The following is a 27,465-nucleotide window of genomic DNA, read 5'->3' as shown; positions in this document are numbered from 1 at the left end:
AAATTATTATTACATTACATTCCATCACGTTCCTAATCCTACAATATTGCTTCGTTCACTGAATTTAAAAATTCTCTTCACGATCTGTTGTATAGTCTGCACAGACAGCTAATTTAAAAAATGTAATACCCGGACTTAGTTTGAAAACACCCTAAGGAAGTAAAAACAAACCAAAAGAGATAGAAAAGTAGATCTAAAAGATTTTGTTTTCTTGCAGAGTTTTTGGCTATCATATAACAGCCTGCGTGTTTTATTGGGTGACGGTCAAATAAAGAATAGCAGTGTGGGAAGGCAGACAGTGGTCTAAAAGCCTTCATCCATCCCTGAGTCATGTTTCACCAAGCGGCGTCAGGTCTTCCTTTAATGTACACCAGATGCCCTTGCAGGAAAAAAAAAAAAAAAAACATCCCTTCCTTGCACCTCCACTGAATCAAAGAACACCGATAATTGATTCCCGAGTTGGGTATGTATTTTGTTCTGTTTGCTATCTTTCATTTCCACGTGGAGCTTTGATGAAAAACCTCCACAACTCATCAACTTTCACCGAGCGCCTGGCTTTTCCGGTGGGATGCAAAGTACAAGGGAATATATATGCACAAACCTCGTTTCGTCTGATGTGACATTTTCAAACAGATGCCCTATCTTGCCATTGTTGTTCGGGGATATTAAATTTCAACGTGACTTCTCAACACAAACACGTAGCACCTCGTCTATTTTTCCCTTCATGACAAGTCGCCGTCTGATTTCGAGATGGTTGCATCTTGTGTTTGTTAATTTTTCAACAGGTCATCTGCCCCAGAAAAAATAAATAAATCAAACTCACACTTCAATAAAGATTCTTTCATGTTTCCTATAAAAGGATGTAGTCAGAAAAAAAAAATCTGATATGGGCTTTGAATAAAACTAGATAAATTCCATAAAATAATATATATAATATATAATAAAATTAGATATTCCAATTGTTGCAACAAGAATATAATCATGACTTAGTGTTTACATTATGTAAACATGGAACTTATAATTTAATTAAATCACAAAAAACTAATCATAATTTGTAAAACATGAAAATTGAAAAAAATGAAAAACTGTAATTTAATTAATTGTAACGTAATTATGTAAAACATGAAAATTCTTTCATGTTTCCTATAAATTAATGTAGTCAGAAAAAAAAAATCTGATACGGGCATTGACCCAAACTGTACAAGAAACTTTCCTCATTATATATTCCAATTCCCGGTGTTGCAACAAGAATATAATCATGACTTAGTGTTTACATAATGAATACAAACATAATAAATGTGTGGGGCTTTAAATGATTAATTGCTATTTGCTCTAGTTTGGGCATGACCTGATTAATTCCTGTCATTAACCCTGACCAAACACAAGACATGCTCATGCACAAACCATATTCATCTTTTGCCCGACACCAGAAAGGATTTTTCAAAAGGCCCACACAGATTGGAGATGTTTCTACCCTTGTAAATAAAGCCATAAATGCACATAAATGAAATTGACTGGACAATAGCTTTCCCGGTGGAATAGATTCAAGCTTGTAAACGGATGAGAAGGCAGAAAGAGAAAACAATAGGTCTTAAATAATCTAGGCCAGTCAAATGGGAAGTAGGTGTGGCCAAAAAAATGAACAGCGTCGTTCCTGCTCCAGGCCAGGTCTACGAGAAGGTCATGTGAAAGTGGAATGTGGTTCAGCTGGATACTTGCCTGTGGCTATGTTCCGTCAAGAAAGCTTATTTTTCCTAAAACAAAGCGAAAACTGTATACCACCTGGGGAAGATTATCCCTTTCTGCATAAATATCGTGGTGATTATTTTGAAAAATTTTGGTTTTTGTCAAAATGTGTTGCCACTGGGTAGAATATTTTTTTTTTTTTATTGTTTCAGCTAAGTTCAGTGGGTACAAAAAGAGTGAGTGGGTGGGCGGAGAAGTCGGACAAGCAATTACTGTATAATTACTGTGAATCTTTAGAGACGAGAGGAATGCATCATTCAGCGTGCACCTGATAGCAAGCAAATAAGCGAGTGACGTGTAATAAAATAAGGGTGTAGCGTGCCAAAGTCTTGATGCACAAGGAATAGACACGACCACACACAGAGGGAAAAAAAAAACCGTCATTTTGACTGACAATTGTATCAGATATAAATAAAGTAGCACTTTGTACTAAAGTGTTATATAAGAAATAAAATTATATTGTGCCCCAAGACTATTTCATTTTTTGATATCATCCTGAAGGCTTTTTAAATATGAAGCGTAATAAAAAAAAAAAATACAAAAGAAACAGGAAGTCCAGGGAGTTGCATAATGCCTTTGTGATGTTTAGTTTAAAAATGAAGTTGTCGTTTTGTTTGGATATTGCAACAGTAACTAAAAAAGATGATGTCATACTGTCTGGTGAGGAAGAGCGTGTCAAGTAAAGGCCAGACTGAGTGGATTAACTAGAGGAAAGAGTAAAAATGACTAATATTTCTTATGTTTACATTGATAAAATGGATTTTAGATGATCCAGATTGGAATCAGATACTTTTTCTATCAAGTTCTATGGCAAGAAATAACTGCGAGTTATGCTGTAGGTGGTGTGAAATCTGATTCAAATCAAATTTCCGACTCAGCCTACGTATCTAAATCTGATTTTTAACTGTCCTTTACGTCACTCACAGGATATAACGCAGAACACATGACGATGAAATCATAACTGCAGCACAAAGAACATTCTCCAGATCGGATGACTTTTTTTTTTTCAGACCTTGCAAATGTGAATCTTGCACATTTGGAATGTTAGAAATAAAACGACCGCTTAATGATTTATCTCTTGGATAACTGGCGACCAGCAAGCAAAATGATGACAAGTAAAATCGTGAAAAACTCAAAGAAAAAACTCGAGCACCGCTGCTGCAACATGAAACATGTTTGTACAAAATAATCCTCCTCGTCTCGGAGGCTTCCTATGCTTTGATGTGAACGTGTGAGAGGATACATCTTCAATCTTAGTCTAATCCAATCAATGTTCTGGAAACATGGTAACGTGAGTCACTAAATACATTAGTACCACCGCGGTAATTCTGACAGCCTTCGAAGTTTTCTTGTAAATGACAATTTAAAAAAAAAAAAGATTTGAGAGAAAAATCGTGTTTTCATGAGGTGTGAAGGAGGACGGAGACCTGTGCGGAATTAAAAATGTGTCGGCATCATGGAGTCGGCTAAAGGTTCAGTGTGGTTGGAGCTGAAAATCAACGAGTTAGTCTCTGCTGTACTCCTGCTGGCAGCTGGTCTGGATAGAGTTCACCAGGGCTTGTTGGGCCTCTTTCAGAAGGTTCCAAAGCAAACACGAATGGCCTCGCTCGCAGCCTATAAAACTTCCATGTCAAACCTACATCGTCAAACAGTGCCTAGTACTTCACAAAATGCTTTCAAAAAACTACTGTAATCATTTTGGGAAAGGTTTGTGGAATTATGGTAACTGTAATGTAGTTCTGTATCAACGCCCCCCCTAGATATTCAAAAACACCATGCCTGTTAAATCATTCAAAACAAAACTAGCTGCCTGATAAATAACTTATCTCCTCGCAATGAAGAAGCTAAGCTTGCTAAAGTCCAGCCAGTCTTAGAACTTGCACGGTATGCAGGGCGTGGTTTGCCAAGAATAGCAGCGGGATCCATAATAAGACCTCTTTCATAGTCCAGATGTGATGGCAAATGACCAGATTGTTCAAACTCGCAGTCCTTGCCGTTCATACAATACCCCATAATTTCCACGGCGCTGTCGGGCCTCACAGACCCGGAGACATGAGGAATAACTGACTGAGTGCTCACCTACGGGTTAATCATGTCAGTAAAGTCCCTTGCATTGAGACTAAAATGATCCGCAAGCCAAACAACTTAAGTTTAACTTGGGTCTAATTGCAGCTCTGCAAACAGAACCGTTTAGTCAACCGAAAGGAGTTCACTTAAGATGTCGATTGTTTTTACAGTGTAACAGTAGATCGACTCAGACTCATTTAACGTGCTTTTTTTCCAATATCTATAATTAGTTTCTATGTGCTACAGAAGTGCGGAACTGCAAATGTGGTAAATCTTGACTGGCAAATAAATACATTCCAAAGTACTCGCAATTACTTACAAATACATTTGAACATACTCGCAAATATGTTATTATGTCCGTGTTTTTCCCATAATGCCACGGGGGTATGCCCAATTAAGTCAATCCTGTGTGTAGCCTACAAGTACCGTATTTTCCGCACTATAAGGCGCACCTAAAAACCTCCAGTTTTCTCAAAAGCCGACAGTGCGCCTTATAATCAGGTGCGCCTTATATATAGACCAATATTGAGCCACTACAGCAGGCGTGTCCAAAGTCCGGCCCGCGGGCCAAATGTAAATATCTTATAGTATATGGACAAAGTTTTAAAATGGGCCATTCATTGAAGGTGCGCCTTATAATCCGGTGCGCCTTATAGTGCGGAAAATACGGTATGTTCAGAAATATTCGCAAGTACGTTCAAGCATATTTGCGAGTACGCGTTCGAACAGGTTTGCAGGTACGTTCAATAAACTTTATATATTTATATATATATAAATATGAAGAAATCAAAGTCCCACTTGATGTTTCATTATGAGGTATTGACTAGTTGTCAAGCTGTGCATTGTTTCCACCTCCTCAATCAACCGCTTCTAAATCTGTGTTTGAAAACCCGCAACAAATACGTCAGTAAAATCAGCACGAATAGCTAAGGAAGTCATTTGAAAATGTTTGTTGTCGTTTCATTAGATTGGAAATCAGCTCAGAAATATGCATGAATAATTTCCTCCTTTGGCCACCCAGTGTTTGATTACCTGCCACGTTAGTAAAAGTGAAACGTGCCATTTTCGTGTCTTCAAGAAAATGCTTGTTTTTATAAAGTCAGAATTGTTGGAGAAAAAATACAGAAGTCAGAATGGGATCGGAAGATTAGAATTGTTGATTAGTCTTTTCAAATTTTGGTGATGAGCTGGAGTGTATTTGTCATCGCTAATGTACTGTGACCCGCATGTCAGAGATGTGACTCGGAGAATCTGATTAATGACCAACACGGTAAATATTATCTCATTATTTTAGAAGTACTACCACAGACGGATAATCACAAACGAGTCACGAGTGGAAGATTATTGAATAAAAACAGCAGGAGGTGGAATTCATCACAAACCGGGGAGTCTGGTGCTCGATTTCATCTTTTTTTTTAAATCTTTTCTACATGTTATTCTCATCTCACGTTTAAATTGACTATAATCTAATGATTGGAACTCAAACAGCCAGGTATTATCTTCCTTAAAATATACACTTAAAGCATTCTTTCGGAACTACTGAATTATGTTTGTTTTAAAAGCAGCGGGAGGAATTCTGCTGCCTCTGCACCACTTTTCCACACGTATATTTATACATGCACATAAAATATTAACTTTTTTTTTTTCCACATACATTTAATACCAATTAACCCTCATTCTCCCGTTTGCCTATAATTAACTTATTGTTGGTATTTCAGATTTTTTTTTTCTAAACCCTTGTGGTACACGTAGAGAAAAAAAAATGAGAACAAGCTTCTCCTTGTGCTGGGTCCCCCCCAGTTGGCTTGGGACCCGTTTCTAACCCAACCAGTCACCCCCTCCTCACCCTTGCAATACTCCTCTGCTTGTTCACCACTCTCCTGTTCCCTGACTACATGTCTGAGCACGGTCTTCGGGTCATGTCCAGCGTCAGACAATGTCTGATTCATGCATTCAGACTTTAGCTGATTCCAAACTATTTCAGCTTTGGGCTAAATCATGGATTGATTAAATATCCTCCAAGCAGACTGATCAATTTCAGTCTACTGGAAGGAGATCCAAAAAAATGAATAATTCAAAAGGTACGCAAAATAACAGAATTCTAAATTCCAGATCGTCTTCTCTTGCGATCTTTAACTAGCATTCCATGTCAAGTTAGAACAAAGACCCACTTTGTTGTATTTTTTTCTTTTTTTTATCAAATTATTCATCTTCATGCAGAACAGGTTTTTTTCGGGGGGGGGGGACTTACAGAGTATTTTCTAAAAAGCCTAATTTGACGCTTCAAATGACTTCACATGCCTATTTGAAAAACATTACAGATACTTAATTAAAGCTAAACATTCAACCAATGCATCAAAGATTCTTAGTGGGGCAGACCTTTCAAATTAGATCAGCAATTTCAATTAAACTGCTAATTAGTGAAAAATAATGACTTAATGAGAGACTGGACTGCAGCTACCATCACAATCTAGTATATAAATTTCAATAAAGCATCATTCACACAAACATTAGCTTCACTCAACAGGTTAGATGATGCTTGATCTCATTTAATAGGAATATGTTGAGGAAAAAAAAAACTCACAGCTTGCTTTTTGCTCATGATCTATTTTTCTAATAATGTTTTTCCAATTATTTTTCATTGTGTTTTTTTATGAGAAGGCATTAACTAGCTAAAAGCCAAAGCCATAAAAAACCCTCAGTGACCTCAATGCATTCATTAAGGAACTGGCGGGTCATGTGATCATAATGATAACGTTAGCCGTTGCTATTCCCTGTACACTGTAATGTTTACTCATTAATCATGTCCATTGGTGGGTTGCTGGTAAGTGAATAGGTTTTGTAAATGGAGGTTATTGGGCCACCTCTTGCCGGCAAAAAAAAAAAAAAGCTTTTGATCACAGGCGCGTTGTTATTTTCCCCGAGAAGAATTGTGTGTTTACCTGCAAGAGCAATGGAGCACTTCACACCCATTTAAATAATGAGACCATTGCAAGATAATTGCTGCTGTTTCACCCCAGACATTTTTAAAGTTATAGCGTGAAAATGCATCGCAATTACCTGAAATTGCTTTTCACGCTGAGAGTTGATGGCAGATTTATGAATCTAAACTTGAAATCCCTCCGGATTATTTTTTTTCCATTGTTGATAACCACCATGAAAGGATGCGAGTATTCTCTTACGTCTTGTAAAAGAAAAAAAAAATGTGTGCTCAACCTTTTATATTTTAGGCCACTTATTAAAATCATCAGTAAGTGTTTTAAAGCGAGCTTCAGAGAGACGTCAAGCGGAAGGTTGACAAGACAAGTGCAGCGGGTCACTAAACAACAAGGCAAGGAGCAGGAAAGAAACAAGGCAATCATGAATAATGCATGAAATAAAAAAGGTCCCACTTTGAAGCATCCACACGAGCTTTCAGCTCTCTCTTTCTCTTTCAACTTTGCACACTTTCTTCAGACATCCTCCAAACTCAGCAGGAGAGTGAGACTGATTGGTTTAATTATGTGTGCTGTGATTAAGCGGGAACACTCATCAATATAGATCCTGAGATGGAACGCAATGAGGATTAGAAAGATTCTCTATCAGGTACCGGAAAGATTCATTTAGACAATTCATTTGCATGCAAGTTATAAACCAATTGCGGAGTCTAATGAGATGCATTTGAAAAGAGGGATCAATATTCCATTACAGAGATAAAAAGTTTGATTGACACAAAAATATATTTATAAGCATTTTGGTTTCCTTATTTTACGACTTGAGTCAAAAGTTTTGTCACAAAATTACTGTCATTACCGTAAAACTTTGTCTATATAATCTGTCAATCAAAGATTTTCATTTCATCTAAATTGTGGCCTGTTTCTTTTCATACACACTGCAAGACATTTTAAAGATGGGACACTTACCATCTTTGGACAACTTGTGGTCATAGCAGAGAAGAAGCGTGGCAAACATAAGCTTTGCCAGGTCACCCTCGCATCCCGGGACTACTCCCCACATACGAGGTCGTTAAATTTTAAGCACATATGGGGAGGTCGGCTGGTTTGCTAGCGTGGAAAAATGAAGATAGCAGTCAAGTCAGGCCCTGGAAGGAAAAGGAGACAGACAACACGCAAAGACGGCTTCTTCCCCTTCCTCCTCGCTGTCTCTCATGTAACTTAACCCCTGAGGTGCCTTGGTGAGTAGACACAAACAGAACCAGTTCCAGACCTGTCCTACACCAGCCTCTCCCCTTTTTTTTGCCTCACTATTTTCTCTTCTACATTTTTTTTTGTATCATCTAACTCCTGAAAATGTGCGGGCTTGCGATGAGCTCACCGTGGGTTCATGTTTCAGAGTTCGACTGGAATGCAAGGGGCAGCCACACAGAGAGGTAGAGGTGCTGCCGGGGTTAAAGGTTACAAGGATAGTGTGGAGGAACATAGTCAAGAGGGGTCTGTCTCATGGGGTGTCAGCCTTGTAGGGTCGTTTTGTGCTGGGGGTCGGGGCGGGTGAGGGAGGGGGGAGTCGGAGGGGCCTGCAGTGCTCAGAACAAAACAGGAGTTAAAGGGGTCACAGACAGCGGATGTCGTGGGGCCAAAGTACGTTTGACAGCACTTGGGGCTGTGGACTTGAGAAATAGTTAGACACTTAGAATTCCCCTAAGTGCCAGATTTATTGCTCACTCAGCGTTTCGGGTGTTCGCCTCAAGGAATAGTCTTTTGGGAAGTGAGCACTCGTCATACTTTATTTTGTATACACAAACAGACGTGTGCTACGGAATCATCAACTGGTGTCATATTGATGAAAATTCTTTGGGAAAAAATAGGCTCAAAAGTTTTCAACCTTTTAAGTAAGATTCACGTACCTGCATCACTAAACCCAATTTTCATTTTCTTGCAACTTGCACAATTCGAAAAGATTAGCCAACGTCCTGCGTTAAGTTACACAAGACTTTTTCATCTATTTTTTGAGACCTCAGCATACTTCAGTTCAGTGAGCATTTAAGGATTAACTCTGAACGTCTGTTTTGCCTTTTCTCTGCCTTTTTTTTTTGCTACAGTTATTCCAAAAGAAGGTGCAGTCTCAACAAGAGATGTTATGAGAAGAACATGAGATGGGATGAAATCCTCCACCCCCCTCCCCACTCGACTCAGTCTTGCCACAAATAGCAGGAATGAACTTCAAATGTTTAAATTGCGTATATCAATGTTTTAAAATGTTTCACAGATTATTTGATTTTGCAAAACGCATCAGAGTTGTCCATTTAAGTCACATTTACAACCGTAAAATTACTATTTGTCAAGCAATAGTCGGACCATCTTTGTTTCAAAGCTTGAGATTTTTACAAGATTAATATTTGAAGACTATACAAACTAGCAAATGGTCAAAATTTTGTTTTAGAAAAAAGGTTTGACTTGGAAAAATAAAAACAAAATGGAAACTTTATTCTATCAATGGGAAAAGATGGAGCAACTTATTCTTCCCGCCATTTAACATACTTGTTGGCAGACTAAAAAAAAATGAATGAGTCATACTATTTGCTCCACATTTGTCCATTGTGTTGAATTTATTTAATTTTACATCATGAAGTGCTTGCCCCTCAAAAATAAATCTGAATCCAGAGACATTTTTTGGTTGATGTTTGGTGTTTTTAAAAAAATGTGTGGCATTAAAGTGGCAACCCCCAAAGTGATTTATTTATTTTCCCCCCACATGTGCCAAAATCTCCGGAGGCATCCATGTCCAGCAAATCGCTCTACTGACATTACCCTCTTATTAAATTTCAATATGATATATTATTCTTCAAAGTTGTGACGCAAAAAAACGTCTTTTCCTGATCATCACTACCAGCCTCTGTGGACTTTAAAGTATATCACAAACTCTAAAAAAAAACTTCCCACTGTACTTTAAAATGACTCAACAGCTTTATTTATGTCAAAGCAGCCATAGGAAGTCAAAACATGGAGGAATTCTATGATATGTAATTGTTTCTCCACTCTTCTTTTGAACTACACCTCTTCTCATGCCGCCAGGCATGTGTGGTCTTTATTAAGACAGGAAGCGTGTGAATGAAACTTGCGAGCCAAATCTCAGGAATTCAGATCCGTTTTTCCCCTTGTGGCACTTTTCAAAATTGGTGCCAACTGATTGCTTGCACGGCTAACACGGTTCTGTATGAGGTCTTGGTTCCCGAAGAGAAAATAAAAAAAAATACAGGATGTGTCGTGTTTGCACGATGAGTACAGGCGAGTATGTTAACAAACTCTCTGAAGGCTTGTTCCCATGGGAACAGCGGCAATAACGAACAGCTTGCTTTTGGTGTTGTTGTTTTGGCAATGTTAGCGGTCCTGGAACCATGACAGACATCGGGGCTGGTTTGATATAGAAAATCCCGGCCAGGTAAGCCCCAGGAAGAAGTCCCTTACTTCCTTTCGTTATTTGTTCATACGACTGCTGTGGAATTTCTCTTCGGATTGAGTTTTTGTTACGTATCATGAACTGACAGGCTGAACTTGTTCTTGAGGTTTCCAAAACTCTCAGGTGGATCATGAGATCCGCTTCGGTCGAGCGACCGCAGGTTACTGTTACACGTCCCCCGCACGCTTCGCCGACCAACACTTGGCATCGGTTTTGACCTTTGGGGTCTCGTGGGGAAGTCAACACCAGCTAAACGAAGGAATTTTGCACAAAATACTGAATGATAAGATCTGTCAGTGGGGTAGTTAACATCATTAGCATATTTGTAATTGTATCCAGTCGGAAAATACAGTACCGTATTTTCCGCACTATAAGGTGCACCTAAAAAGCTCCAATTTTCTCAAGTGCGCCTTATATATGGACCAATATGGATTCGTGGATGAGGACTAACTTATTAAAGCTTTACATGTTTATTTTGTGTGTTGTGTGATATTAACGTTTCAGCAACGTTCAGTTATTGATATATTGTTATCGTTTTCACTATTCCGAGTGTTACTATATTGTGAGTGCTTGGCCATGGACCGTTCCCGGTGGAAAAAAGCCATATCAAGAACCCAGTCCAACCCAGCGGCGCCTAGAAAACGGACTTTAAACCAATGATGATGATGATGATGATGATGATTAACGTTTGAGCCACGTTGAGTTATTTATTCTATGCGCCTTATAATCCGGTGCGTTTTATATATGACCCAAAATTTTAAAATGGGCCACTCATTGAAGGTGCACCTTATAATCCGGCACGCCTTATAGTGCGGAAAATACGGTAAATCACGTGAAGGTGCCATTACCAATATATTGGCGTGTTTATTTTCCAAAGTGTTTAAAAGTCAAACTGTGAAACAAAAGAATAATCATCGTCCAAACGTGCATCAAAATCACCATTTTATTTTCCTGTTTTCTTGTCACTGCTAAAGCAAGGGAGTCACGAAATAAAAATTAAAGTGCACCTTTATTGGCTGAGCGAACATGTCGCTTTATAGTGTTTTTATTCTTAAGTGAAAACACATTCAGTAAAGCCTTCACCCGACTTCTCGTTGAGAGCAAACGTCTGTACACTCTCGCCTGCCCTCTCGCCAGGGACAGCAGGGTAATTACATCATTTGGAGCTGGAATGAAAGCACTTTACAAGAGAAAGGACGTGAAATGCTTTATTGCACGCCGAATTGCCAATTAAAAACAACACCTGGAATTCACGCACTCGCTTGCTTAATACAAAACCTCCCCAGCGGCCGAGCCTGAAAACCAGTTGGTCCCTTTCCTCCTGAGAGGCCGCCTTGAGAATGTTTTTCTTTCCATCTTTCCTCCAGTTTGACTTTATTTGCCTGTCAACAATGCAGCTTCACATTGGTTTACATAAACCATAAGTCACTGGAGACATGGCATGCTCTTAACCTTATTAATACAGTCCATTTCCTGGCTAGCACATATGGCACAGCTACAACATAAACCGGCTCACAAGTGAAAATGGTTTTGATGATCTCCAGTACCAGGCACCACGTAACACACCCAGTCCAGTCCAATCATGCGCTATCCTAGATATATTCCATGCTCCGTGAAAAGAAAAATATTTATCTTATCGTTGGACAAATATTTAAATCATTCACTACCATCGACGAGTAGTCAATTTGTAACTGGGCTGGAAATTTATTGGCACTTCATCAGCCTTGGTCGGGTTCTGTCAATGCGAGTAAGATTCTATGGCCCATTGGAAGACAACCTTCCTGGAGATAATTTATGGATTTTTTTTTTTTATGATTCCAGCCAGTTATTGTCTATATATATGAGAGTGGGCTCATTCATACCGTCAAAGCATTTGTTTGTTGTCAGACAGAGACCACCTCTCAAGGTCTCGGGTCATTCATTTTGGTATGCGCCGACCGTGATCAGTGTTCACACCTGCCCAAACAAACTGGTTGAATTCAGCTAAACTAAATAAGACAGATGTGAAAAGCAAGGTTGTTCTTTTGCATAACCATGGTGAACAAGATAATAGTAAATGTAGCGTTCGTGGCATGAGGGAATGAATGTGTCACTTTCGTGGCACTGACTTTAAAACCCGTTGAGTGATTTCACTCGAAACAGCAAAACATTGTCAAGGAAAGTTTGGAGTTTTGTCACACTTAGCAATCGTCACTCCCTGAAGATTGTAAATTATTATAAAAGTTGGTAAGGGTTAGCCAACAGGCAGTACAAAATACAACTTTGTAAATAAATAGTGATCCTTGCTACTTCGCGTTTCGTTTATCGCAGCCTCATTACAATTTAAAAACAATTTAAAAGTCAAAATGAAACTTCTAAATTGAGGAAACGTGTCTAACCTTTAGGACAATGTAGTATTGCTCCAAATGTTCCTTTCATTCCTTTAGAAGTCCGTTTTTGCCTGTTAGCACAATCAAGAATTAGCATCTTTCCGCTTACTCGTCGTAAATTTTGGACTATAAGCTGCTACTTTTTTCTCAAATTTTGAACCTTGAATCACAAATTTTAGCTGGTGCGGCTTATATCCGGTGCGGCTTATAGTCCAAAACTTACGGTAATTTCAGTGAGGCTTGAAAATAGAATTCTTATTCTCTGCTATGGCTATCGCTTCTGTTCCTGTTCTCAAGTGCAACCTTCTTTCATGGCCTGACTGCTGATGGTTATATACATCATCACTGATTGGTCGTAATACCGCCATTTAACAAAAAAAAGCTGCGGGCTAGCAAATATAAAGTCACAATGAACTACCAAATAAATCTTATAAAAGTGGTGTGAGAAGTTCAAGACATGCCAACTTCTCCAAAATAATCGCAAGCATAAAAAAAAGTTACACATTTTATTTTCCATCATTGAACATATTAACTGAGGAAACTTTCTTGTGGCTGAGATACTTGAAAAAAGCTGTCATCGCAGTGAACTCCACCAAATCCTTTAGCCACAATTCCAACGTGACTTTTAAAATTATTTTATGGATCATTTCAAGAGGAGCTTTTATAAATTGCTGCCTGTAAAGCAGCAGTGGTAGTGCGTTGTCAGCATTTGCTTCTAAAGAAGAGCAATTTGCAATTTAATGATTTTTTAACAATTCGCAACCAGTATCTAGTGTACCATTAAAAAAAATATATAAAAAATTCAACTTTTTCTCAAATTTTATCGAAAACTATCAGTCTACTTTTTTCTCGCTGCTGTCTAAACATTACCCAAGTCCTGCTCCAGAATTTCCATCCATTTTCATTTTATAACCACAACCATGAGCCCACACGACCATGACGAAGCTGGTGATGATTCTTTAAAAAGGTACCAGAGCAGAAGTAGCAGCAAACATTTGCGGTATTAGAAAGGAGCCCTCGCTTACTTTGTAAATGTCTTTAGCGGCAAGTGCCATCTTATTACACTCTTCCAGATGCATGGAATATCATTTATGCTACCCGTTCAAAGTCTGACGAAAGCGGATGGAGATCAAAAGAGATGGATACTCCTTGATAACATGTTTTGCTGCAAATGGGCAAAAAAGAAATGAGTCAAGCTTGCCTTCTCTTTGTAGTTGTAGTCAAAGTGGTGCTTGGGAATGGCAAGCAAGCAAGGATAATGGTGCCTCGCAAATATAAAATGTGGCTTGTATGAATTGAAATTAGCCACACCATTTAACACGTTTTGTGCGATCATTTCGAAAATGGTTTTCAGTTCATTATGCAAAGGCTCCTGGAAACAGATATAATAAAAATGTATATTTTGCTGTAAAACATTGTCTCGACTCAAGGGGATTAAGCTGTTTCACGTATGATTTATGTCAACAGATTAGCGTGATGACTAGTTCTCGGAAACTCTCGCACTCTGCTTTGTAATTGCGGGAAGAGAGGGCTCAAATGAGTTAGCATTATTGTACAGGGGGGGATTACCTTCTGACATGTTATGTGATGTCTCTATTGACCATGGGATTCTCCTAGCATGTGATGTGCTAGCATTGTCGTTCTTGCGAAGATAGCATTGTCATTCTTGCTAAGATAAAACCAAAATAACCCTTGCTGGCACAATTTGCATCAACTCAAACACCCTTGTGTAATGTTCATATTGTTGTTACTCAGCCAGCGTTTGTGGGTCTGCTGGACCCGTTGGATTTTCTGGCTTTTAATGCCTCACAATCAAACACTTTTATGTTAAAATACTAAACAGATGTTTATATTTATAACATATGTATTCTGATATATGTTATTCACACAAAATGAGCCAAAGTCAGTGAGTCTCAGTTTGAAAATTAATTCATTGTATCATTTTTCTTTTAATAAAAAAATGAAAACGGGTCCCACAGACCCGAGCACCACACAAGGGTTAAATTGATCGAATAATGCCCACCACCGGTTTTAAATTGTATAACTCAAACTAGAAATGATTGTCCTTGAATGTTATGAGTATATGTCCTCCTCTTTAGTGTTATGCCATGTCAAAATGGCTGTGGACAAAATAGAAATGTCATGGTGGCCCAAGACTTGTGCAGCACACCAAGACACGGTCTCTGTACCCTCCATGAGCCCTGCAGCTTATGCCAAGATGCATCACTTGGGAATAATATCCATTTTGACCTGCTGAAATATTCATTAGGGCACCCAGGGTGCACCAGAGGGTGGCTATTTAATACCATGGCAAAAATAGTCTTTCTTGAGGTTCGTGTGGTAACTTTTAGAAAAATACTGGTCAAAGCTTTTATGGTTCCGTAATGAGTGAGATGGGATGGATACCAAAAAAAAAAAAACATTAGCGTTAATTCATCTGATAGCATTTACATTATGAGCCTTGGTAAACAACCTCTAGTAAATTATAATCTTTTTGTTCTTGCATAATTTCTTGACCTCAACTCCCTTGATTGTCTGATTGCCGTTGTCTCGTGGCTGCTTGTTGTGCTCATGTTACTTACATCAACCAATTACTTCGGCCAAGATCACAAAAATAGGATTCGGGGAAAAAAAAAAAGAAAGCATTTTGTATATCAAAGACAAAAAATAATTGGTTTCCGGCTGTGGAGTTTTGTTGACTTTATCAGTTCCGTGTCATGGTTTGGATTTTACCGCCCACAGCTCCATTGCCTTATTGGTTTAAATCTCATGTCATCGATCACGCATTTGACATGTGGAGCATTTAGTTTCAAAATAGCCACTTATTTCCCTCAGGAGATGGGAGAAGAAATATATTGGACTTGATCAGATATCCAAACAAACCCAAATAAATAAATCAATAAATAAATCATGTCCGCTCAAAACCTCTTCTGCATAACTTCCATGAGAAGCTTACAGATTTTTAATTATACAATTTGTTTTAATAAAATACATGCAATGACGTCGCTTTAATTAAAAGGGTTTACAGAGAGGTTAGAGAAAAAAAATGGAACAGAGATGGGGGTAAAAAAAAAATCGGTATCAAAAGCTGACAGCCTGATTCATCTCAGTGTGTTTTGGATGCTTTCCATCCACCTGGTGTGTCCTGTTCAAATGTTTCTCTCTTCATTTATTCAGCTGCCTTGTCATCTCTACAGACGCTCCGAAAAACACACACACACACGCGATAGGCAGTACACAGTGTAGAGTGCACATAATTTGTCAGAACGGAAAGTAACCCCAGATAGCGCACGTAGCAGGTAGTGAATTGAGCAAAACATAAAGGGAGTGGTGGATACAGTACATTCTTTCTCAAGAGGGAGGATGACTGACACTGGGAAAAACAACTTCCCCTTACCTCAAAGTACACGTGAAGCATCTGAATTTGCAAGTGCAAGTCGCTATGAGGATTAAAATGTTATCCACCTCTCTAAAATCATCCTCCATTCTTAATCCAACGGAACCTCGAAAGCCCCTCAAGCGTTACACTTATCGCAAATTCATCTATTTGTAGATATACTTAAAAATTAACACCATATTTGCCAAATTCATGTTTAATATAAAAGTAGCACTTTGGTGCTATCATGTGGTGTCGAAGGGCAATTCTAAACCTTTTAATGGTGGGATTGTCCTCTCAAAATGGGCTAATTTCAGCAAGGCAAAATATAGGAGGTAAAGTGTATTTATAATTTGAATTACCGTATTTTCCGGACTATAAGGCGCAACTAAAAACTTAAAATTTTCTCAAAAGCCGGCAGTGCTCCTTATAGTCCGGTGCGCCTTTTACATGGACCAAATTCCTCAATTTAAACTGGCCTGAAGCATTGTGTCATGAAATCAATCATAAGTGTCCCGCTAAAGACTATGAATCATGAATCAAAAAGACTATGGATCATTATTTTGTGATTATAAAGCAATTTGTTGCGTCTGAACTTGAAATAAAAAAAGATAAAATAGAGAATGATTTGATTTGGATTCAAAATCTGACATGATGCATTAATGGTGCGCCTTATAGTCCAGTGCACCTTATATAAGGACAAAGTTTTAAAATTGGCCATTTAGTGAAGGTGCGCCTTATAGTCCAGAAAACATGGTAGACTTATGTTAACCCCGATAAAATGCTAATGCTATGCTAACATTGCAGGACTACTTAACTTAGCCTAAACACATGAAAGGGATGCATCAGGTACCATCTGCTTTTTAATTATTATAATTCATCTCCCACATTGCAGTGAGAAAAACTGAAAAATGCTCAGGGGGGGAACTGTTCTGTAAACTAAAGCCAGCTTTTTCCTGTTCAGGTTAAAAAAGAGATAGAGAGAGAGAGGCCACATTACACAGTGGCTTGAATGCAGATGGGGATCTTTAAACTGCAGCCGAAATGTGATTTTAGGTCAGATCCAGATCTCAGAAGACCAATGCCTGTGAAGGGCCTGTTTTTTCTTTCAAACATTATTTTGCCATTTGGCAGGGTGCCTGTCGTCCATAACGCTCCATGTCCCGTTTTTTCACGGCTCGATCGACACACGACCTCATGCCACCCCCCCTTCCCCCTTCTCCTCTCCTCCACCAGCACCACCAGCTGTTGAATACATCAGGCGCCAAAATGGCTCCTCAGCTGCCACCAGGGCACCAAGAGAAAAGCCTGACAAGCCGAGCAGCTGCTGGCGTGAAACCGAGCAAGGTCAGACAAACGAAAATTTAGTGCTACCTGCCTAGAGCACGACTTGGCAACGGATTGGATCTCTTCATCGGAGCAAGCGACATAGTCCAGGTTATTCTGGCCGACATCTCCAAATGAAAACTCAATTTAAAGGAAAACAATTTGGATTATCTTTCCAATAAACAACAATCAGCTATCGGGTCGTCAAATTTGTCACAATAAATGTCACTCACTGTCTAACGCTAATGTAATTGCCACACTTTATAAAAGGATTAGCATAACTTCCAATGAGATCAGTGCAGAATTTGTGACTGAACAATCCTGTTAAGTGCAGAAGATGAGAATTTGGCCGACTGATTCACTATTGCTGCTTTGACACGAATGAATGCTGCCCCGTGGCACCATCGTGATGCACCCATGTTAGTCTTGAGAGATGGCTGTGTCTAATAAGCCAATCACGGTTGTCAATTTCATGTGCATATGCTATGAATGCATTTCATGTCACTTGTCATTTGCAGATCTCACCAGTCAGGTTCACTTTGTTCATTTAGTGGATTAAGGATTATCACACTTCTGATGGGGCGTTGCAAAAACACCATAGAAAATAAAGAATATTAAAAGATGATCATTTATTGATCAGTTTGTGCTAAACTAAATCATCATCAAAAAAAATGGACAAAACTCTCTCATGTCGGCATTTAAATCAATGCGACTCAATGCCAATGATTTTAATACACCTATTATGTAATGAATAAATAAATAAATACATAAAGTAGTAAATGACATTTACAAATCGAAGAAGCAAAATTATTTTTTTTTAAAAATAAACGCCGTTACAAAGATAAATACATACATAAAGAAGTAAATAACATTTACAAATAGAAGAGGCAAAATTAAAAAAATTAAAAAATAAATGCTGTCACAAAGATAGGTCGCATAATTATTGTGATTTCAGACTATTTTTTATATCTACAGATAATATTTAAATACAGTTGAATACATTTGCTTTAAAAAATGCTTATATATTTAATAACTCAAAAATAAGTAATTTGAGTATTTGATCGAGTGGTACAGGTCGAAAATGGACCTACAAACTAATATGACCAATTAAATAATGCTAATTAATCAATATAATTGTTTAAATGAACATTTACTATATTTATTTTACTGTATAATGGAAGGAGTGACTTCACCGACCCATTCCCACCCACCGACTTCATCCCACTGTTGCTAAGAGGGTGTTTCCTGACAAATGAGGTCATTTTACATCTATGTGTTAAGGTTTTAAAGCAAAGGCTTAGGTTGAAATTTTATTGGCAATTGTATAATGTTTCATGCCGGAGCCTGAGAGACTTTGCCTTATGTTTAGCCGGCGGGCCACTTTCAGGAAAAGCTGATGTATTTTGATAGCAGTGAGAGTTGAGGCCGTCAAAGTATCTGCCTGAGGGTAGTTAGCTCTCCTTCTGCATTGCTGACTAGTTGCGTAAACTCATGCCACACAACAAAAGTGGTGACATGAGGTACTAACATGTAATTAAGTCAATTGCGTCAGTTCTTTTTATTACACTTTTTTTTTTTTTTTACTTGAACACCAATGCTGCTATTCGTAATGCATTAACCTTCCCAACGTACCAATTAATGAAGTGATTGACTTTAAAAAAAAAAAAAAGTTTCAGTAGTTCTGATGAAAGTTTGAACTTCCTCCAATGTGGGAAATATTTAAAAGTTGGACCAGATTCATAGCGTCAAGGAAAGATGCTTTAAAAAAAAAAAAGTTCTGGCAACCCCAGTACACACAGTCTTTGTTGTGGAGCCAACCAAAAAGCTTTTTTTTTTAATGAATTTTTACGACACCTGCCCATAAAACTTTTTTTTAAATAAAAAAACGAGTGAAAAACAAAAAGGTAAACATTCTTTTAAAAAGGAAAAATACCAGTCTATTTATAATCACATCAATGAAAACATATAGCATTTGAATTATCTCATTTCCTTAACCAATGAGAATCGATAATGGAATAAATTAAATTCCCACAAATACAATTTTTGCTTAAATACTTCACGGAGGAGAATGTAGCTCGATCAAGATTCTGATCCAAACATTGTATTGGCAAACTGAACTTAACTCCTCAATATTTTCCACTTATAAGTGATACAACAATGATTTAAGAACCGATATAGGTACTCAACAGTGCTTCAGACAAGTGCTTCAGTAAAATTGCGTGCTTTCTCCCTGAATACAATCTCTGAAGTGTGTTCTTTCAGTTTCCGTGTGACTCTTGACATGTCATCCTCTCCTGCAGCATCACTCCTCTTCATCTACCTCCTGGCAATGCTCATTAGGGACCATGAGAAAGTGCCCTGTAGGGTTTTCTGTCTCCACATTCTTTTCACAATAAATCTCGAGTGTCAGTGTTTGGAGAAACGCAAACTACTATTTAAACATCACACACTGACAGACAGCATTTCGGCACGCACACAGCATCATGGCTGGTGATGTTTGCGTTCCAGTCCGAACGTCAATAAAATCATGACAATAACATCAGTCCAAATATCAATAAAATTATCACATTAAATTTTTCCAATTCAAACACAGCTCACACTGTTTCCACCCAAACTGCTATTGTGACTTTCTAAGTCAATCTTTGACCTTCAGTCATTTAATAAATTTCACTACACGATATATTTGTATGTTTGTACTTTGCATTTGTATTTGTATACTTGAATAAGCTATTTACAATTAAAAAAAAAGAGAAAAAAGCCACACCAATTACATTGGAAAAAGATCTTACTGTGAGAGTGGAGCCATAATAGTTTAGTCAAAACAGAAACATGCAATTTTAAAAACTCTCAAGGTGAAACATGAATAAGGAACAATTTTGAGCGCTGTCAGTTCTGTAATAGAATAATGGCGCCTTCCCCGCATTGCAGCTCTCAAGGTAGTGCATACAATACTATTGACTAATGTAATTGGAAAGTTCGCAATTCAGCTGGGAAAAGATATCTAGATTATTCAAAATCATGTTAAAGTTCAGATATAACTTCTGTAAAATCATTAAAGAAGCCAGTCGATTCAGACACTTGTTCACTATAATTTTGTTTTGACCCTTGAATCATTTGTATGAATAACGAATCAAACAAGTACATTCAAAACCTTTGATTTATTTAAAATGTTATTTAAAAATAACCTTTCCAAAAGTGCAAAAATTGTCTCTCTCGCTAAAAGACTATTGACTGAAGAGCAGCTTAAGCTAAAAAAAAAAAAGGCAATAATTTCACTCGAAAAAAATTAATAACAATTTGATAAGGATTACTTTAATATTTTTTAATACAAATGCAGCAATAAAAAAAATTTGCTCTCAAAACACAGCAGCAGTTGCTGTCTCTCGCTGTAATTATATTATCATTTATGAAACAAACTTCACTTTTTGACAGCATAATTGTCTATTTGATAAGTCTATTTAGTTTAGCAGTTATTTCAATATAAATGAGAGCGACATCACTTAAGTGAAATGCAAAATAACATAAAATATATATAAAGTCCATCATTAGTCATCATTAATCATCATCATCATTAGTGCTAAAAATTAAATACACTCGATGTGTCACATGGTCTGATCTTTGCAACTTCGATTTCAACTGTTCACCCCCTTTGCAAATGCGTTTACCCTGACCTCATTTCCTATCACCTCCCGAGTCACAGCTCCCCGTATCACGAATGGCAAATAAGTGCTGAGACAGGTCATAGCTGCTGGGGGCGGATGTCAGGCTGCACACGGAGCATCATTACGGACCATTACGGTCAGTCACCCACCGTTTAGCACACAGAGCCCCCGCGTCCTGTATGTGTAACATGATGTGCTATTCCGCTCTTACATATGTGGTGGACACATGCCAACTATACACTGGCAGGCCAAGAAAAATAACCAAGTGGATTGTAAATGCAAATAAGAATTTCCAATTGGGTAGCAATCCTGTTTAATGCTTACCACCCAAGACGGTTAATGTTATAATGTGGACTCACTTCAATTGCTGCCATTTGTAAGGGCGTAAATGAGGTCAGCTGACTAATTACACGATGAACAGAGAGAAATTCACCAAGATTATAATGGCATGCTTCATGGGGCTCAAATTCAGAATCTGCAGGGAGGAGGTGGAGGCACTGCCCCACCATGAAATATACTTTGAGCCCGCTAGGTGTCTAGCCAGAGAATTAACATTTGGGTAGTTTTTATATTTTTATTTTGCTGACCCCGTAAGATATCGTTGGCCACCCAATGCCCCCCCCCCCCCCATCTGAAGTTGAAATAAAAACGATAAAATGGAGAATGATTTGATTTGGATTAAAAATCTGCCGTGATGCATTAATGGTGCGCCTTATAGTCCGGAAAATACGGTAGCTCCGCCAGTACTGTGAACGTTAGTGAATATAAATGAAAATTATCGTGCATTATAAGACCAACCATTTTAACAATCTATAGCTGTGAATTTATTTACTGTTTTCTTCTGCTCTAAAATGTCCTTATAGAAAATAGAGCATGAATTATGATGCAAAACAAACTGGCCTCCCAATTATGTGAATTTTGTTCCGGTTTGAATTACTCCAGGTATCATCAAGAATAATTTGCAACCCACATATTCATGACCCACAAGGTTGTTCTTATCCCCAACGTTGTGGTACTGCAGCCTAGAGATAAAGCTAATATGATCCAATTACTTTGCACTTTAATTCTTGCAAGGTGAATGGCCCAATCATTCATGGTTAATTCCACTGGCTCTTCATTTCTGCCTTGGAGCCAATGTTGATGTAGCCATCAAAAGTCTGTCTGACAAAAAGTCTATCAACAAAAGGCTCTGCTATTTCTATTCAAATTCTGGTAATCCTGTTTTCTCACGCATAAAAATTGCTACTCGCAAGATTCACAAATCTGCTGTAATTGTATATTTAATCAAGTCTGTTAGATGATTTCTTCCTAGGTGGTATTTTGTTGGAAAAAAATTCAATGACATTTTGCCGCTTTACCTTTTGTCCCTATAAATTACCGTATTTTCCGGACTATAAGGCGCACCGGACTATAAGATGCACCTTCAATGAATGGCCCACTTTCAAACTTTGTCCTTATGTAAGGCGCACCGGACTATAAGGCGGCTTTTGAGAAAATTTTAGGTTTTTAGGTGCGCCTTATCGTCCAGAAAATACGATACGATGATGCATGAAATTCATCAAAACATATTTCCATCACCCTTCATTTGCTATGACCTAACAGTTAGTGAATGTTAGCGTGCTTGCAACGATTAAAAGGAGGAATGAACACACCGAGGCATTAAACAGAGGGACCAGCTGTAGCGTTTTAGGCAGGAATGCACATTATTGTCCGTACCACATTGTGAGAGACAATGCCACACATTTGGAATGCCTCTACTTAATTCAAAAGTCAAACTACTGCAGGACAGACGCTTCTCGACAACTACAGCCTGGCTTTTATCCAATGGCTGCAAGGAAAGCCGCGTCGGCTGTCACCATGTGGCTGTTTTATGTCAATCAAAGCCGTGCACTCGTGGGTCAGGTACGGGTTAACCTGTCACTGCCTTTGCTTTGCTGTGTTTTCAGCAGCCGGTTGGGAAATTCCAAGTCACTTCAGGGTATGCTGATTTTGGTGAAATGTAATGAAAATAACTAAATGTATTGGTGCTGAACAAGAGACATGGGAACCAGGTAACAGGAACTGGACAAGTAGAGGGGTCAAACTGAAATATGACCTTAAGCTCCATTTGTTCCTTGAGCAAGCCAATGAACCCCAAACTGCTTTTCGGCACAACGTCACAGTGGACTCCTCTTACGCTGACATACCTTGCTTTAAGTGTAAACTGAATTTCCCCTTGTGAGACCATTAAGGGAATTCTGTTCTGTGCACAGTAACAGCCACAAGGACAGACTGTTCCTGCTGCCAAGCAGGTGCACAGTAGTGTAAAATTTATGTCGAGAATAACTCGAAAAATGTTAAAACCTACAATCTGGACCCAAGAGTATGTAATGATTTTGAAGCTGCTCACTCAAAAAAAAAAAAAACCTTTAAGTCTAGAAGAGCATTTATGTTTCCATAATCTTTGCTTTGACTCCAATATCATTTGCCTCCAGAGGGTACTCGACTTTAATACCACACTGGAGCCTTGGTGGAATTGTATGCTGGTTCTTATTTCAGACAGGTGCTCTCTATTGTGCTGCACAACCCAGGGAACATTTAAAATGTTGTTCTCATTGAAGGAGCAAGACAAGATTGCAAGATGAACCAACAAAATGGTGGACATAAGATATATTTATTTTTTTTTGGAGGGGGGGGGACAAATTACCGTATTTTCCGCACTATGAGGCGCACCTAAAAACCTCAAATTTTCTCAAAAGCCGACAGTGCGCCTTATAATCAGGTGCGCCTTATATATGGACCAATATTGAGCCACTACAGCAGGCGTGTCCAAAGTCCGTCCCGCTGGCCAAATATATATATCATATATGGACGAAGTTTTAAAATGGGCCATTCATTGAAGGTGCGCCTTATAATCCAGTGCGCCTTATAGTGCTGAAAATACGGCAAGTAAAATTCAGTCCCACTGTACCCCTGAGGATTTCTTTCTCATTGTGCTGTGGTAACCTGGTTGGGAATCACTCCATTTCATATTGAATAATAAAAATGGAAACAATTCCAGAGTAGTCATTCAACATTTCACTTGTACCGCTAATACATTTTCTCTCTCCATGTATGTTATTTCCTAAAAATGACAAGGATATCCTGTCAGTGGCAAGGGAAAAAGTTTTACTTTATTACCGAACTACCCACACGGAAACATGAATAATTCCGAGGGAGGTCAGCAATTTGTCAGAGCGCCAAAACGTAAAACTCAGAGGCATGAACAGCTGTGCTTACAGTATATGTCAGGCTGTGTTATAAAATAGAACATTTCAAAATGCCGTGGGATCAATTCTGGTTACACACGGCTCTACACTTATCCTTTCTATGTGGTGGTTGCCTTTGTCTAGGCTCAAAAGCTTCCGAGTAGTAGAGTCACTAAGAATATAGAGCAAGAGTGAGCGGAAGGTATCAACTTATGCATAAAACAGAGAGCGACAGCATGCTTGGATTATTTTCGATGGAACACACATTGCCCGCTTTCGATTCGGCTCGGTTGAGTTATCTTTTATCTGCTGTACACAGACAACAGCAATGTAACACTTACACATATATCAATTCCACGCCTGAGTCAAGCCGACAGACATTTTGTCGACATAAGATAAAACAAGACCTTTTCCAAAGTCATCGTGTAACAGGTGACATATCTCAGAAATGCAGTGGTCTTGTTTCAACGTGTTTTTTTGTGTGTGTGTGTAGTTTTTGTGATCGCTTCATCCTCTCCACCTGCACTTTGATGTCCATCCCGTTGCCGCACCTCCTTGAAAATGGAAGGAAGCTGTGATGGTGCTATCAGCAAACAACATGCGTTCTGGCTTTGCCTCCCCCTGCTCTGTTTGCAGCTCAAAAAAATACTCTTAATTTTGTGACATTTACACCAGCACACCTGAGTTATGGATTCTCCTAAAATGTCAAGGTCGATGGCAAGTGAGTTTGAGTGAGTCATCAGCCAACAAGCAGATACTCGCTTTGCGGTTTTAGTTTCACACAAAAATCTGTTATGAAGGTTTGAAGTGCCAGGAGGATAACATTTCACTAATGTGCATGCCCAAACTGCTCACAAAGTGAGGGACGAGAGCAGCCACACATGGCGCCTCGTATCAGACAGGGTCAGGGTGCATTTCACAGGTGTCAAACACAAGGCCCGGGGGCCAGATACGTTCCGCCACATAATTTTAAGTGACCCGCGAAGACAAATTATGCATCAAATTCGTGTGTCATTACTAGAATCGCAAGTCTTCACTTTTTTTTTTTTAAATATTTGACCAGTTTGTACTCGTCTGATTTCAAAACGAGTTATTTGTCAGTTTGTTTTGTAGCTTTTACTGTATATAATATGAGGTACTCATACATTTGTCATAATGAGCCTCCGAAAGAAGCTATGACTATAATGCGGCCCGCGAAAAAAATGAGTTTGACACCCCTGGTGTATTTGATCAAAAACAGAATTGAAAGAATCAAAATCTCAACCTAAAAAGAGAAAAAATTGTTTGATTTGACGAGTGATAATCCATTTGAGGCTTGATAGTAGTAACCTTTTATTGCTTTACAACTTCTACTATTGTCAAACATTGTTTTGTTATTTTAACGCTTAGGCCAAACCAATATCGAAGATCAAAGTATTACTCAGGCACCATTTTGTGGCATATTATTGCCAAGAAGTTGTTAACGTCATTATGCAGTGCTTTGGCGCAATCATAATGCATCTGCAGGCAATTATAAACGCTTTTATTATTTGCAGGTTTTTAGGGTTTATGTCAGCAGGGCTTGGTCACTATCCTTGTGAATGGCAGGAGAGCATTGTAAAGGTTTTGGCTTATTCAACTGTGGTTGTGTGAGGGGAAACCATTGTATTTAATATGCGATGACAGATGACATTTCAAAAGATAAATTATATTTCTGCAGATGAGGGTTCATCTTAGTGCCATGCACGGGAACTTAACACAATTCCTCTGTCATAACATCGAGCGTGGCAATCCCCATTACACCCAATTAAGAAAATATGACATGTCCGCCACCGCATGTTCTCCAATGCACGAGGTATCTTAATGTCCTTAAGTGGCACATTTTTTATTTGTCTTCTTCTTGGTAATGAGATGTTTTGAAACATTCACCAGATGGGAAATATGTGGGAGGAACTCACTTGCAAAAAGGACCAATCGGAAGCGCACATGAATGCCGAGAGGCCACAATAGAGGTTGCGTAGGAAAAAAATAACGAGCTCTTTTCATGTTGTTTTGTGTCATCTTGCTCTCTTTCGCCTTTTCTAGGTCATAATTTCACAGCTTTTCTAAAATACGACCCTGTAAAGATAATCAGATGCGTATAATCTTTGACCAGCTAAGGTGAGTATTCTACTCATTAAAGAAAAAGCCCTAATAATGAATATTTAAGACCTTTAAAATTTTAATATATTTTCTATTTTGTATTATCCTTGATTTTTTTTTTCAGAAGGCACATTTAGGACACGTTTGGAAGTAGCAACAGTGGTGCATAGCAACATCTTCCATCTCCACCCCAATGCTGAGTGATTAAAGAGCAACTTCTCCTACTTAATAAGTGACTAATCCTCGTGCCCTTTTGCTCTGTCAGTTCAAACAGATGACCCAGCAAGCCCGGGAGATTCATCAAGGTACGATTGCTTTGCTTTTTCTTGTTGGTTCAACAAGGAGTCCTCCAGAATCATCTTTTGTTTTATGTAAAAATAAAGATGGAGAGCACAGACCGTTAGTGACCTATATAACACTGTCTCCTTTTTTGACTGAAGAGAAAAAATGATTTATTTTTCCAGATTGAAATAATTTTCACTGGACAACAATAAACATCAAGTAAATTTAAATGAGAAACAAAAATAGTTTTTAAAAGAAAGTTGCAGCTATTTTATTTATTCTTCTTCCATTATTAAAAAATTATTTGTTTCATGACAGCCACATTTCTAATTATTCACATCCCTAAAAAATAATAATAAAACCCTTGCCTAGAGAAAAAAATATTTGAGACTATAAATGGAAAATTCAAAATTTTGGGAATTAAGATAGTTAGCGGAGAGCAAATTGGAGCAGAAGGAAACAGGAGAAACAAACAAAGCAGTGGTAGTAAACATCAATCTTGCAGAAGTACTAAACACTTGAAAGCACAAACACAATGGAGCAGAAAACACGGTGAGTTTGTCCTTAATGAAAATACAGAAGCCGAATTCACTAGAGATGGAGAACCACCGAGGTGGATTTATCGGCTGAGTGCAGATGGCGGGGAATGGGTGATTCTGAAACTACAAAAGATGTCGAAAATGGGAAATTTATTTCATAAACTGAATCATAAAATTTGCCACTCTTTGCTACAATGCAGATGATGAAGTGGCCAATGATAGCAGTAACGTTTTTATCATTGTTGTTGTAAATAAACTCCACATCAATAAAGACATTACGCATAAAATATTTGGAAATATATATATTTTTTATAGACAAACAATAATGCCAGAAACCACCACTCAACTAAAAAT

General features: G+C 38.3%; 1 protein-coding gene and 1 long non-coding RNA gene across 9 annotated transcripts in view; one reads left to right on the top strand and one right to left on the bottom strand.

Annotated features, from left to right (window-relative positions):
• flrt2 (fibronectin leucine rich transmembrane protein 2) overlaps nucleotides 1–27,465 on the bottom strand; it is a 69,034-nt gene that overhangs the window by 26,493 nt on the left and 15,076 nt on the right. For 3 of the 8 annotated variants that reach the window (XM_088361718.1, XM_088361715.1, XM_088361720.1), the window contains exon 1: nucleotides 7,716–7,978. The exons of 4 other annotated variants lie outside the window; for them this stretch is intronic. The gene's annotated coding sequence lies outside the window, so the exon portion shown is untranslated. Of the gene's footprint in view, nucleotides 1–7,715; nucleotides 7,979–27,465 lie in introns of those variants that run through there. One more of the 8 variants, XM_088361716.1, reaches the window with a different exon arrangement.
• Nucleotides 7,245–9,334, top strand: LOC148381714 (uncharacterized). The gene is made up of 3 exons (XR_015854367.1): nucleotides 7,245–7,398; nucleotides 7,692–7,987; nucleotides 8,852–9,334. It is a non-coding gene; the product is annotated as an uncharacterized LOC148381714 (long non-coding RNA).

Source organism: Syngnathus floridae, chromosome 19 (genome assembly GCF_059516105.1).
Source record: "Syngnathus floridae isolate MCC-2025c chromosome 19, RoL_Sflo_1.0, whole genome shotgun sequence".
Taxonomy (NCBI): domain Eukaryota; kingdom Metazoa; phylum Chordata; class Actinopteri; order Syngnathiformes; family Syngnathidae; genus Syngnathus; species Syngnathus floridae.
The sequence above is the reverse complement of the archived record's forward strand: the minus strand, read 5'-3'. Positions and strand labels throughout refer to the sequence as shown.